This window comes from Calliopsis andreniformis, chromosome 8 (genome assembly GCF_051401765.1).
Source record: "Calliopsis andreniformis isolate RMS-2024a chromosome 8, iyCalAndr_principal, whole genome shotgun sequence".
Classification (NCBI taxonomy): Eukaryota; Metazoa; Arthropoda; class Insecta; order Hymenoptera; family Andrenidae; genus Calliopsis; species Calliopsis andreniformis.
The window spans coordinates 8,377,129-8,389,194 of NC_135069.1; the positions used below are offsets into that span (position 1 = coordinate 8,377,129).

At 35.6% G+C, this 12,066-nt stretch overlaps 1 protein-coding gene and 1 long non-coding RNA gene across 3 annotated transcripts in view; both read left to right on the plus strand.

The window, feature by feature from the left end:
- The window catches only part of Mamo (zinc finger protein 628-like), an 82,342-nt gene that overhangs the window by 43,476 nt on the left and 26,800 nt on the right, over positions 1-12,066 (plus strand). The window lies entirely within an intron of this gene.
- On the plus strand, positions 74-8,731 carry LOC143182568 (uncharacterized). 2 transcript variants are annotated; one of them, XR_013002476.1, is made up of 2 exons: positions 74-652; positions 8,629-8,731. It is a non-coding gene; the product is annotated as an uncharacterized LOC143182568 (long non-coding RNA). The 2 variants fall into 2 exon arrangements; XR_013002475.1 differs by lacking the exon at positions 8,629-8,731 and adding an exon at positions 761-844.

The following is a 12,066-nucleotide window of genomic DNA, read 5'->3' on the forward strand; positions in this document are numbered from 1 at the left end:
TAAAATCCAATATAGAAATATACATAAATAAAATATAATACAAATATACATGATATCCTCATATCACGAATGTATACATATAGAGTGGTAGTGGGGATGTGGCTTCACTAATCCCTAATTGCAGGGTCGACCCCAGCAACCATGTTTCCAAGTGACTGTCTACACAGGCAAAACACTGAAACGGGCAAAAAATAGCAAAGTCAGACCCCTCCCTAGAAGGGCCAACCTATTCATCCGTCTCTATTTACACAGATACCTGTCGCGACCAGGTAGCCAGTAAAAGCAATCATTGGCCAGACCCATTTCGAAGGCCATCTGTGTCTCTTATGCTCTTGTTTACGAGGTTCGGTGACGCTTCCGCCTTAGGTGCGGTCCCGAGGTCGAGCAAGGTCCTACCAGCAGTTCCTCTCCGATTTCCGTGGCGGAAGGTGAACGCGCGTTTCGGTTCACGCGTGAACAAAGTACCGTCGTGCTCGCGAATCCACGAACGAATATCGACCCATTCTAAACGTGTCGCGGTGCCAAGGAATAGGAGAAGTGAACGTGATACTTTGGCCACGCTTGCACACCCGGTCTTTACCGAGAACGCAACGTTGTCCTGCGAACAGGACACCCCTTGGTAACCTTGGACTGGCGTCGAAGATCCATCGAGGTATGAGATGCATAACTCACTGTACTTAGAGTTCGTTTCAGGTGTTGTTTTACGTTGATCTTAGAGTAACCGGTCCCGCGTAGTCGTTGACACCTTTCTTTTTTCCAGCCGCGATTGAATTGCAAATCAACGGGAATCCTTCGCTGATGCTCCTCGGGGAAAGTTTAATGACTCGTTATGGACCCGTTTTACGAGCTTTAATTATTAATTAATGGCGTTTGTTAAATGATTAGGTGTTATGAAATGTGATTTACGGGGCGGTAGAGAATTTATTGACTTTGATGGTTCTGGAGGGGTTTCTTTCTTTCTGTTATGCAAAGCGCAGAGCTCTTTGGCGTAGAAGAGGTACGTCATGACGCGTCGTGGTGAGAATGGTGTTATTAATGCGCAGCGTTGCTTTTTGTGGACACTATTATGAATGCCGTAACGAGTTTATGATTTAGGGACAGCTGGTAATGACTTTGAATGTTTAACGGTTAATTTTGAGTATTTAGAGGAAGTTGATCGAATGAACTGAGGGAACGCTAAAGATCTCGTGGTGCAACGATCGATCATTATCGAAAATACAGTTTAGGTATTTACTTCGTAATTGAATTTACTTCAATTTTATTCAATTATTATTTCAATATGAAAAGCATCGCCAATGCAAATTTTCTTAGAAGAGGTCTTTAAATATTTTTAACATATGTTTCATTCATTTTTTTCATTTTTTTGCTGTACTATATTTTCATGTTCCTTGTTCTGAAAATATTTTATTCAAGTACCAGTTCTATTATGAATAGTTATTTAACAGAAATATCTAATACTTTTATGCTGCATTTATATTTGCATGCATTTATTATTCCTTCTCGGTTTGTGGTGAAGTTTGAAGTTTACAAGAAGAAGTACACTTTGTTAATGACAGTGGACGAAGATCTTGTATTTTAGTGAAAACCTTTTAGTGAATATTTGGGTGATTCCAAGACACAGTATTTGCATTATGCGTTATTATTCTCGATACATCGGATAAGATAGTTGCTGCAGATACAATTCTAAATCATCGAGAAATGAGTGTGATAGTGGGACACGCATTGTTTCTGGTCGCTTTTCTCATAGAAGTGCAATAATAGTACTTGGTGCAATTGCGATAAGAGAAATTTATAAGTACGTGAGGTGTTTAACATTTTATCTAGAATTTTTAAATGTAATTACATGTTACTAAGAACCTCAGTGCCTCAGTATCGGGGGAATCTATTTTCGCGAGAAATTTTTAACATGTTATCAGACCAATTACGTTTCTCCAAGAAACACGATACCTTGTCGATGTACATAAGATAAAAATTCGCGACACAAGATATGATGTTAATTACGACTTACAATAGAGAAAATTGATAAAACATAAACACAATAGTCAGTTGCTTTCGTTGAGATAAAAAATTGATGCAAGCAATGATTAAATGGTATAAGTTCCAGCATCTATATTTTTTTTTCCTTGCAGAGATGTAGGTCGACATTTTGTACATTGTACATTTCTTTAACCAGATAATTCCTTTTAATATTTTTCGCAAAATATTCTTTTTGTACGTTAAATTCTATTGTAGAATGTTTTATTAAAAGTTTACCTGAAAAATATAAATCACTGATAAATTAATACAAGTTATCTATGATTCTTACTTAAAATACTTCTAATAAAAAAATAGAGAATTCAGTTAAAGAGTATTTTCAATAATATGAAGTGGAAATCGTGTCTGACCATACACAGTCTATTTCCCCTTAATTATATTTTAATCACGCAAGACAAAAATATCTTCCCATGTACCATACATTCTTTGCATCATGAAAGTTTTTTATCACAAAAATTCTGTCCAGTCTCTTGTAATGCAAAGTAGAGGCAAGAAATTAAAAATGTAAAAGTGCGTATTGAACAAAGTATAAGGAATTTTTCAATATGAATTCCATACGTCACAATGAAATAAAGTATTCGTGTACATGTATGTATGTTTGACAACCTTTTGTCCCTTAATTAAAAAATAATTGCTGAATTAGAGTCGAAAGGGAAGCTGGAATCCACCCTCGCATCAGCGAAATCTGTAAACTGTCATGTGGTCTGGTAGAGCTTGAATTTTCAATGAAAATCATGAATAGGTTTCAAATTTTATTTTCAAAGCAAATTGTACTCTGTGCAAGTGTATTTATCAATTCATGTACAACACTATAGAACACTTTACAACATTTGCACACTCTGCGTTTTCATTGGAAATTTTCAAGAATACAAAACGTATTGTATAAATGTTATCAAATATACACGTACATAAACTTTGTTTCGTTATCTCGACATATAAAATTAATTCTGAAAAAAGTCCCACAGCAATGACTTTTATGTTTCAAATAACAGTCGCTAACTGTTCCAGCTAGCATGAGAGGGTCAGAATATTACCAATTCAATTTTTACAGAGATTAATAAATTGAAAAGTTGCGAATTTTCTGTCATCATAAATCTCTTTGTCTAATAAACTAGAAATATGAATATTTATGACGTACAGTAAATACTATATTAATTGAGGATTAATATCTGGTCTGAGGACACTTTGACTTGTCAGTCACTTGCTAAGAAAAGCTGCCAGAAACAGGAAAATAGCCCGATAATAGTGCTAAAATATTCCACGAAATCGATGTTTCAATCCTTTGACATTTGGAGCGCAATTGCGGTTTCACTGTATACAGGACAAGCTTCTTCTTTCCTCGGCTCGTCCTTTGGCATGAGGCGAGCACATTGCATATTTAGACGTCGGTTACTTTCCGCCTGTTTCCCATTAGGGACCCTCGCAAACCTAAGTCGTTCGAAATCGGTCGATCTCTGAAATATTCATCGTCTTTCGTGCGGAGACCCTCGATTAAACTCGACTATCGATTAACCTCTGAAGCAGGAAGCCTGTACGCGATACTGAACCATATGTCTCGGTTGTTGGCCGATGCCCGCACGTGCTACGGACCCACATGTCTTCAGTATTATTACATTCTTATATAAGCAAACTTTGCTACGAAAGTTAATGATAGCCAAATTTGTATGATACCTAGATCCAGATTTTTAAAATATTTTTGTGTTTTATGGCACGTGGGTATCATATTTGCGAAATTTATATTTTAATTGAGGCTTGATTGATAGGCTAATCTATTTTACTGTATGAAGAAAATTATCTTATTTCTTTTTAGTTTGCTCTGATCGTTTTTTATCCAAACAGTTCGTATTTGGCTTTTGAGGAAGAAGAGTAAACAAATTAGTCTGTATCGACTGCTACTAGGACTCCACTGGTCTGTTTTATTTATCAATTTCAGTTACTGTTCCCCTGTTTATTATTGAAATTCAGATCATCGAAGATTCTTATCGAATGATTTAAATCAAATGTGTTATGTCTCATAGAAAATGAACAAGATAGATATTTGTGTGTTACAAGATATTGGAAAGAAGTGTGCAAGATTTGACAAGTGTATAGAGTCACGAGAAGATAAAAGACACTTAATTAAGCCAGGTTCAAAATTTAAAATTTTGATCGATCATTTAGGCACTATCTTTTTCATAGACTGATTGGCTACAATATCTATTAATTATTATGGAAACGTTTAATAAATTGGTTAACATAGCCATAAATTTTAAACTCGGACTTAATAGGTGAACTTGTGTTTGCATTCTCAATCGATTTTCCTTCCTAAAATTTTCATCAATTTATCAAAATAATTATATCAAAAATATATAAAAAATCATAGAATATCCAGAAACTCTTAAAAGATCTGAAACAGTATTTAACACGTTCTACGTCGCAATAACGTTACAAATTTTTAATAAAACTTCAAAAATTGACTTACGATCACTGCAAAACTCTAATAATAATAATAATAATAATCAATAATAATAATTTCAACAATTTAAGAATTCAACAATTCGTCTTTGACTTTAAATTTCAAACTTAAAACTACGAACTACTGTCAGTTGCTCACACGTCAAAAAAGCGTCAACTTATTAGTTGACTAATTTTTTCGGTTATATAGAGGCTTGTAAAAATTCGTTAAACATTCTAAGAAAAGTAACTTAAGCCACGAACTTTTACACCTTCCAATCTTCAAACGAAACTCGTAATATGCCAACGTTCGATCGATCCCGCGAAAGAGATCGGCCTTCGAGTCGCTGGGCGTTCGATTTCTAGGAGCGGGATCCTCGTTTGGCCGATTAGCAGCCGAGGAAAAATCGCAGTTAACGAGGAACGCGGCGTTACGAGCATAACCTTGTAATCGTAAAGGTCTAAAAATATAATGGACGCACGGAAAACTGCATAATGCATCGACCCAACTGCACTGCGTTATCGCGCGCTCGCGAACATTGCATGCATGCATGCATGCATGTATGCATACGGCGTGCACGTCACGACAGATAAATCGTAAATTGGACAGTGACGCTCAATTTCGCGACACGAAAGACGATTTCGCGGAAAAACCATCGGCTCTGTCGATCTTGCATACGGTACGAATTTTCGGACGATAAACTATTTTCGGGTGATGAATTGTCATTAGTGATGTTGGAAAATCGATTGAGTTCGGTGGATTTTGTTGCAGTTTTCATCTTTGTATTTGGAAGATTTTGTTGGTTGAGTCTTTTTGGTATTAGAACTATCAATAATTTATATTGGGTACTATTCTTTTTATTATTGTTTAGGTAGAAATAATAGAAATAGTAATATAATTTCTATGATTTTTTTCAGTCCTCTGTTTATGCAATATTTGTTAATTGTTTTTACGAATAATTGTGTAGGATATTTTTGTGAATTTTGTTAAAAAATACTGATAGAATACTAATTCTGATTCTACACTAATAATAATACAATTTTATTATATAATATAACTGGGAAACTAGACACAGTTGACAATGATTTGCATACAGAGGATACTATATTCTTTAAAAAAAAAAATAAATTGTCTTCGTACTGCAGTAAATATTACAATTTTGAATCAGTCATTTTAACTCTATTGATAGTTCTAACATTGAAATTAAATATTTTAAATTGGAAATTATATGATAATTAATGTTTATAACATGATATATTTTAAGAGGCTTCTTTACTAAAAATACCTCCTCATGGATTTATTATTCAAATCGTGTTGACAGTAGCTGCTTCAAAATCTGCATATTTGTTTATTTATATTTCTAAAAAATGTACATTATTTTTTCATTAACTTTTCCAATCTTGCTTTAATCGTTACACTCACTTTCCTTTAATCAAGTGTGTTCTGTATAGAGGATGAGTCACTTGAGATTAGAACCTAAGATATCTCTGTTACTTCCAGTGACACAAAATAACGTAAGAAGGAATAATTATTTTCGTACATCGCATTTCATTACATATTTATATTAGGAAAAACATTTCTTTACTTCAATCTCCTTTTATTAAAAAAAAAACAAATCTAATCTATCAGACTTTAATTAATACATGAACACAACTTTGTTGAAGATGTGACTTATACCACCTTGCTCATAATCACGAACATATCCCTCAGTTGCTAGACTAGTCACATAACTAAAGCATCACGATTTTCCAGAAAATGACATAATATCGTCATTCAACGCTAAAATCGCTCTTTTTCTAACAACGCAGGAACGAAAAATCGTGTTACGTGACTACTGTAGCAAACGAACGACACACACACATGCATTAGTATACAGCACACTCAACTAAAGGAAAACCTTATCACTAATTAACTGTCCAATATCTTCGATGCTCTGAAAGGACACCCCCACGAGTGTATCTTCACACCACACTGACTTCCAATTATCCCTTCGAATCGCTCATTCGTCACAAAATTTACCCACTGTCGTATTCGTAATTTCCTGAACCGTGGATACTCCAGAGGAGGAAAGGGAACAAAAATGAAGGGAAAAACAGAGTGGCCGATCTCTCGGCGTCGTGCTCGTTAATTGCGTCGCGGAGGAAAGGTCTGGAGTCTAGTTTACCCGCTTCTTGCGCGATTTCGAGCGGTCTTCGTCCTGTTTGCGGCCACGCAGTGCGCACTGTTTCCCTCCATGGCCGTGCAGACACATCAGATCGCAATTACGCGGCGAAATGGGGAGCAACGATCACCCAGCAAAGTGCAGTCGAGAAGGGAATTAATGAACGGCGCGCACCGCTGACGTGGAGTACAATCAATTAGTAAAGTTTCAATTAACGTAGGTTTTAGGTCATCCCTGACGTCTGTCGCGTCACTGGATCGACCTGTCGCTGGATTTCGAGTCGAGCCATTAAGATCTGATCGACGTTCCATGTTCGTCCGACTCGGTGCTTCTTCTTCGATGCTCTTCCTGTTTGTCGCTTGCCCTTCCGTTCGATTAGGTACACTGTTTAGCTTGTCCTGATACGGTTAATATACTCTTTGGTTTTAGGTTCAAGATCTTCGTTTCTTTATGACTGTTGTTGTTAAGGTGGGCCTACACTACTTATATGACAAAGTTATATGACTTTTTAGAAAACTAAAATGAGTGATGTTATACACATGTCTCTTTTCTGTTTTCTGGAAAGGTATGTAACTTTGGTTTATAACATGTAGTGTAGACCCATCTTAAGACAGCATAACTGAGGCATTTTTGTTTTTCAGATACTGGTGTTCAGTGTTTTGAATAATTAAGGCGAACTTAGTCTTTTCACTTTGGAAAAGATAAAGAAATGAGAAAATTCACTTTTGGAAGATGTGGAACAAATTCATCTGCAGTAAAAAGTGTGAAGGTTAATTTAGACTTTCCACTTTGGATGAAATGTAGATGAAAGTAATTTTTACATTTTTCACTATGGATGAATCATCCAAAGTGAAAAATCTACATTTGCCCTTTACATATCTTAATTGTGTATTATGAATCTGCAACATATATTCACTTTTTCTTGAGGAAGGAGTTCCTTTAAATCAATTTGCTTATAGCAAAAATATGAATTCTCTTCTGTTGGTTTTAATTTCTTGATCATGTGATTTATATTGTCTGATTTTACAGGTGTAGATAGTCAGATGCAACATGAGATCATTCGTTGAGGTTGAAGGAAATTATGAACTGTTTCAGTTTATTTGGTCTTTGACGATTTAGCGCTCTTGAAAAGATAAGTTGTAATAATACAAGCACCTCCTCAAGGAGAGAAGATAGCAGTATCGAATAAATTTAAAAATACTGATTTATTAGAGCCAAAATAATTGAATACAGTTCTGTGATTCTGCTAAGTGCAAAGTATTTCTTCAAACTCTCGCTTAGGATTTTTTGGTTTGGTAGTTCATTTTTCTTGGTACTTGAAACAAAATCGGAACAATCTTATTTAGTATAAATTTATTTCGTTTTCTTAAAGCCTTTAAACGTAGACAAAATGACTAATTTATTAAACTCGAATCTTGAAAAATCCACAATATCACTTAATCAGTTCTTTGATCTATAATCGTAAATGATTCAGCTAAATTTATTCATCATGAATGAAACTTCAAACATGCTCATATTCACCTATCAAATACTATTCTTTTCTCAAACATTCTCCAATATCAAAAATTCTATCACGCGTTCTCTTCAACATTCAATCACCCACAAACTTGATTTTTCTGTATCAACTGCTTTCTCCAAACAAAACACATTTAACACCTAATATTACCCCCGTTTTAAACATTACCACCCCCTCCTCCCCCAAAGAATCCATAAATCACAACTCTCAAACGCACAGGCAATCCCATATGAAAAAAAAGATACAATTAAGTAACAAGTCTCGTAAAAATCATTCTATCATTCACTTCATTTCTTCTCCGCCACCCATCGCGAAAACTGCACGTGCCTCGAGGTTCGTACCCTAGTTTCTGTACATAGAACACTATAGATAGGCATTACGAGTATTCCTGATCCCTTAGCTCCTTGATCCTCTAGTTTAATAGTCGTTCGCCAAAAATACTGAAGAGAATACTTGATCGGTGTATTTAACGTTTACGAGCAGGAAGTTGCATCTTAGGGAACGATGGGTTCGCGCGCGGGACACGAACGCTCTTCCCAAGTTCGACGATCGTCCAATCGATAGATTGACCTTCGATCAATCAATCGTCGGTTCTTTAAGATGCAAGGCTCGCCAGGAGGGTGGAAAAGCTTCGATTCGGCTCCTGAAGGTGTTTGGAATCGCGCCTTCTCGATGGTCCTAGCTCTTAGTTCGACACAACGCTCGAGTTTCTGTTTCTGAAGTTCCTAAAGACCCGTTCTAACTTAATTGTATATAATTAAATATAGATCGTAGACTGTACTTACTAGCGTGGTAAATGTTAACGTCCTATGTAGATAACGCGCGAACGATCGCTCGACGTGTCCAAAATCCGACTCGGAGCCTGAAACGTTGCTGAATTTATTATTTATATTGTCGCGCTTCGTTTCGTCTTTCTTCTCTTATTTTATCTTAAATGTCCCCCTCGCGTGCGCGTCCACCCCCACGAACGTCAGCTTCTGTGGCCCCGATCGTATATTTTCTTAACAGTTTTGCGATGAACCATCCCTCGCAAATGAAATGTGCAATATTGAATGATTTGTTGGATTCTTTTCGCGAATCGAAGAAGAATACTGTGTTGGATGGTTGCTTGAAGTGTTACTGAACGATATTGTTAGTATTAAAGCGTGACCATCGTAAAAGTGTTAAATAAACGCTGTTTTATTTTGTTGCGAATTTGATTCGCACTTGGAAGACGATGTTACTCAGACTTCCCGCCAGATTTCCAGAGTAAATACTTGACTCATTAGCGTCCAACTAAGAGGAGCTTTTAACAGAAATTCTGAATTTCTCTATTTTTTACTAAGATGCGTAACAAATTATTTTTGTAGTGAATTATTTCGTGGCTGAAGTAATTATTATATGGACTGAAATATTTTATTACTAAGGTGCTAATAATGACATATACTACATTAGGTTGTAATATATTCTATATTCGTGTTAGATTACTGATAGTAGGTGTTAATGGGTCGAAGAGAAAATTTCATTTCTCGTTTACCTTTCAGTTGAATAGTGGTAACCTAAATATTTATGAACTTAATAGTTTTGTATAGATATTTATAATTTGAGTAATTTATCAGTGTGTTTCGTTAAAATGAAAACGGGGGACTAGACATCGTGTTCAAAGTGTTCGATGAGCGAGATGTACAACTGTTTTATTTAACATTCATCCCCTTGTTACTTTACTTTCTTAAGTTATGCGCGAGGGGGTTGCGTTGAACTCTTTCCGTCCACGAACGTTGTGACACATTTAGTTAAGTTTACCTCGCGACCAATCATCAGTACGTTTGGCGAAGGTTCGACTTGTACTTTCGTAGCGTTCTAGGGTAGTCTTAAACACAATTGTAAATAGTACGCAGCACATCGCTCGTAACACTTGCCAGAGGGTGACGCGTTGCAATACACACATACACATATACACACACATATCCGATAGATTTAATTCCTAATTAGAGTTCCTGTGAAGGCAGCTCGCCGTCAGTTAACAAGGTGGACTCTGTTTCCCTTCTTTTCTCTAAATACAAAAGAAAGTCACTAAGGATAAAAATCAACATCTTCGAATACGTTCGAGTGGAATTTCGATTGATTTATTTCGAACTTTCAGTGAGAAACTTGAAAGCTCTTTGAGAACGTTTATCGAAAATTTGAATGATCAGAGTTCGCTAATTCTTAGGGAGAAATTCTACAAAATTCTTAACATAGAAACGTCGAAATCGTTCTCTGAACTCGAACGACAGGCACGAAGCCTTGGGAGACTTCGTTCGTCGGGATCCTTCCTAATTATCATTATTTAACGAATGGTATTGACAGTATTAAATGAGTTACAAAGAGTTAAGTGGCCCCATCGCGGTGATGCTAATAAACACATGGATACACAAGCGAGTGCGTCGTCACTGCTTGGAAACATAACACACGGCGATACGCATATATACATATATAGAAAAAATATATATATTTATAGATGTATTGTATACAGATTTACTTATAACACAATGATGCGCGATTGGCAAGCACTTTTACGAAGTACAAGACGTTGAATAAGATTTCTCTCGGTACCAACCGAATGTGACCGCGCGTGTGCGAGCATTGTTTCGACCGTGGAACGAGAGGACGAGCTGGTACGTTACACATATGGCGATGCGGGAGGGTGAAAAGGGAAAAAGAGGGGAAAAAGGCGAAGGAAATTCCGCGGAACGATCTTGCGTTGCGTACTTCGATTGGGACGATTTTCCTTAGGATAGGGAAGGGAGGAGAGGCAGGAGTGAAAATAAGGGCGTCGCATGTACAATAATATCGATATAGGGCGACCATTCATTTTCCAGACTAAAGTTCCTTTGAGGGGTTAACGCGTTTGGTGCGTGTCTCGAACCGAAGCCACCCCGATGTGATGACGGTGCTTTGTTTCTCTTTTTTTTTTTAAATTAGAACTATTATCTAATTTTTATCATCATCCTTGAACGACCTATAATTATGTTACTTAGGATTTATTTTGTTATTCTAACAATATTATTATTATTATTATTATTATTATTATTAATTATTATTATTATTATTATTATTATTATTATTATTATTACGATTATTATTATTATTATTATTATTATTATTATTATTATTATTATTATTATTATTACTCACGACATATTATTGCGTTTACTTATAGGTACATATATTATTAAAATATACGAATGCCTATTTTCAAACACGAACCTCTGCTCCATTTTCCTTTACGTTTCCAATTTTCTGGATGTGAGTCCGCGTCTTCGCGATAGAATCAAGTGCGTTGTAATTTGTAGGATCGTTTGATGGTGCTCGAATCCTGCGTGAGTATATTGAGTATATTGAGGACGAAAAAATGTTGTAAATTCTGGTAGATAAGACGATAAAAAATTGAGACTGTGAAGTTGAATTAATTGTGAAATGCAATGTGGGTAAGGGCTCGTCTCTTTTATCGAACTATTTCATCTATCTATGTTGTTTTAACAGAGTCTATTTTCTAGGAAAGTGAGTTCTTTTGAGAAACTTCATTTTGAACTCTCTATTTATTTTATTGCGTATGCAATTAATTTTTGCAGAGTTGGAGTATGAATAACTTACTGCATATTTATCCAATTTAAGATCCCATTTTAAATTCGTGGACACGATTACTAAATTTCTAATAGAAATTAAATGACAAGTAAACAAAAAGTTTCTAAACTTTAAATTTCGAGTTCTAATGTTCGTAAAATTAAGATTTCAGACATAATATATCTATCTAGCTATTTACAGTCCATTCACTTACATTCTAGTTACATAGAATATGAATACAAAATTCAGGTGGTATATGATGATTCACAATGACTTCTCCACACCAGCTAAGAATTAATATTACTTCTCACTGTTATTGAAACGAAGAAACAAATG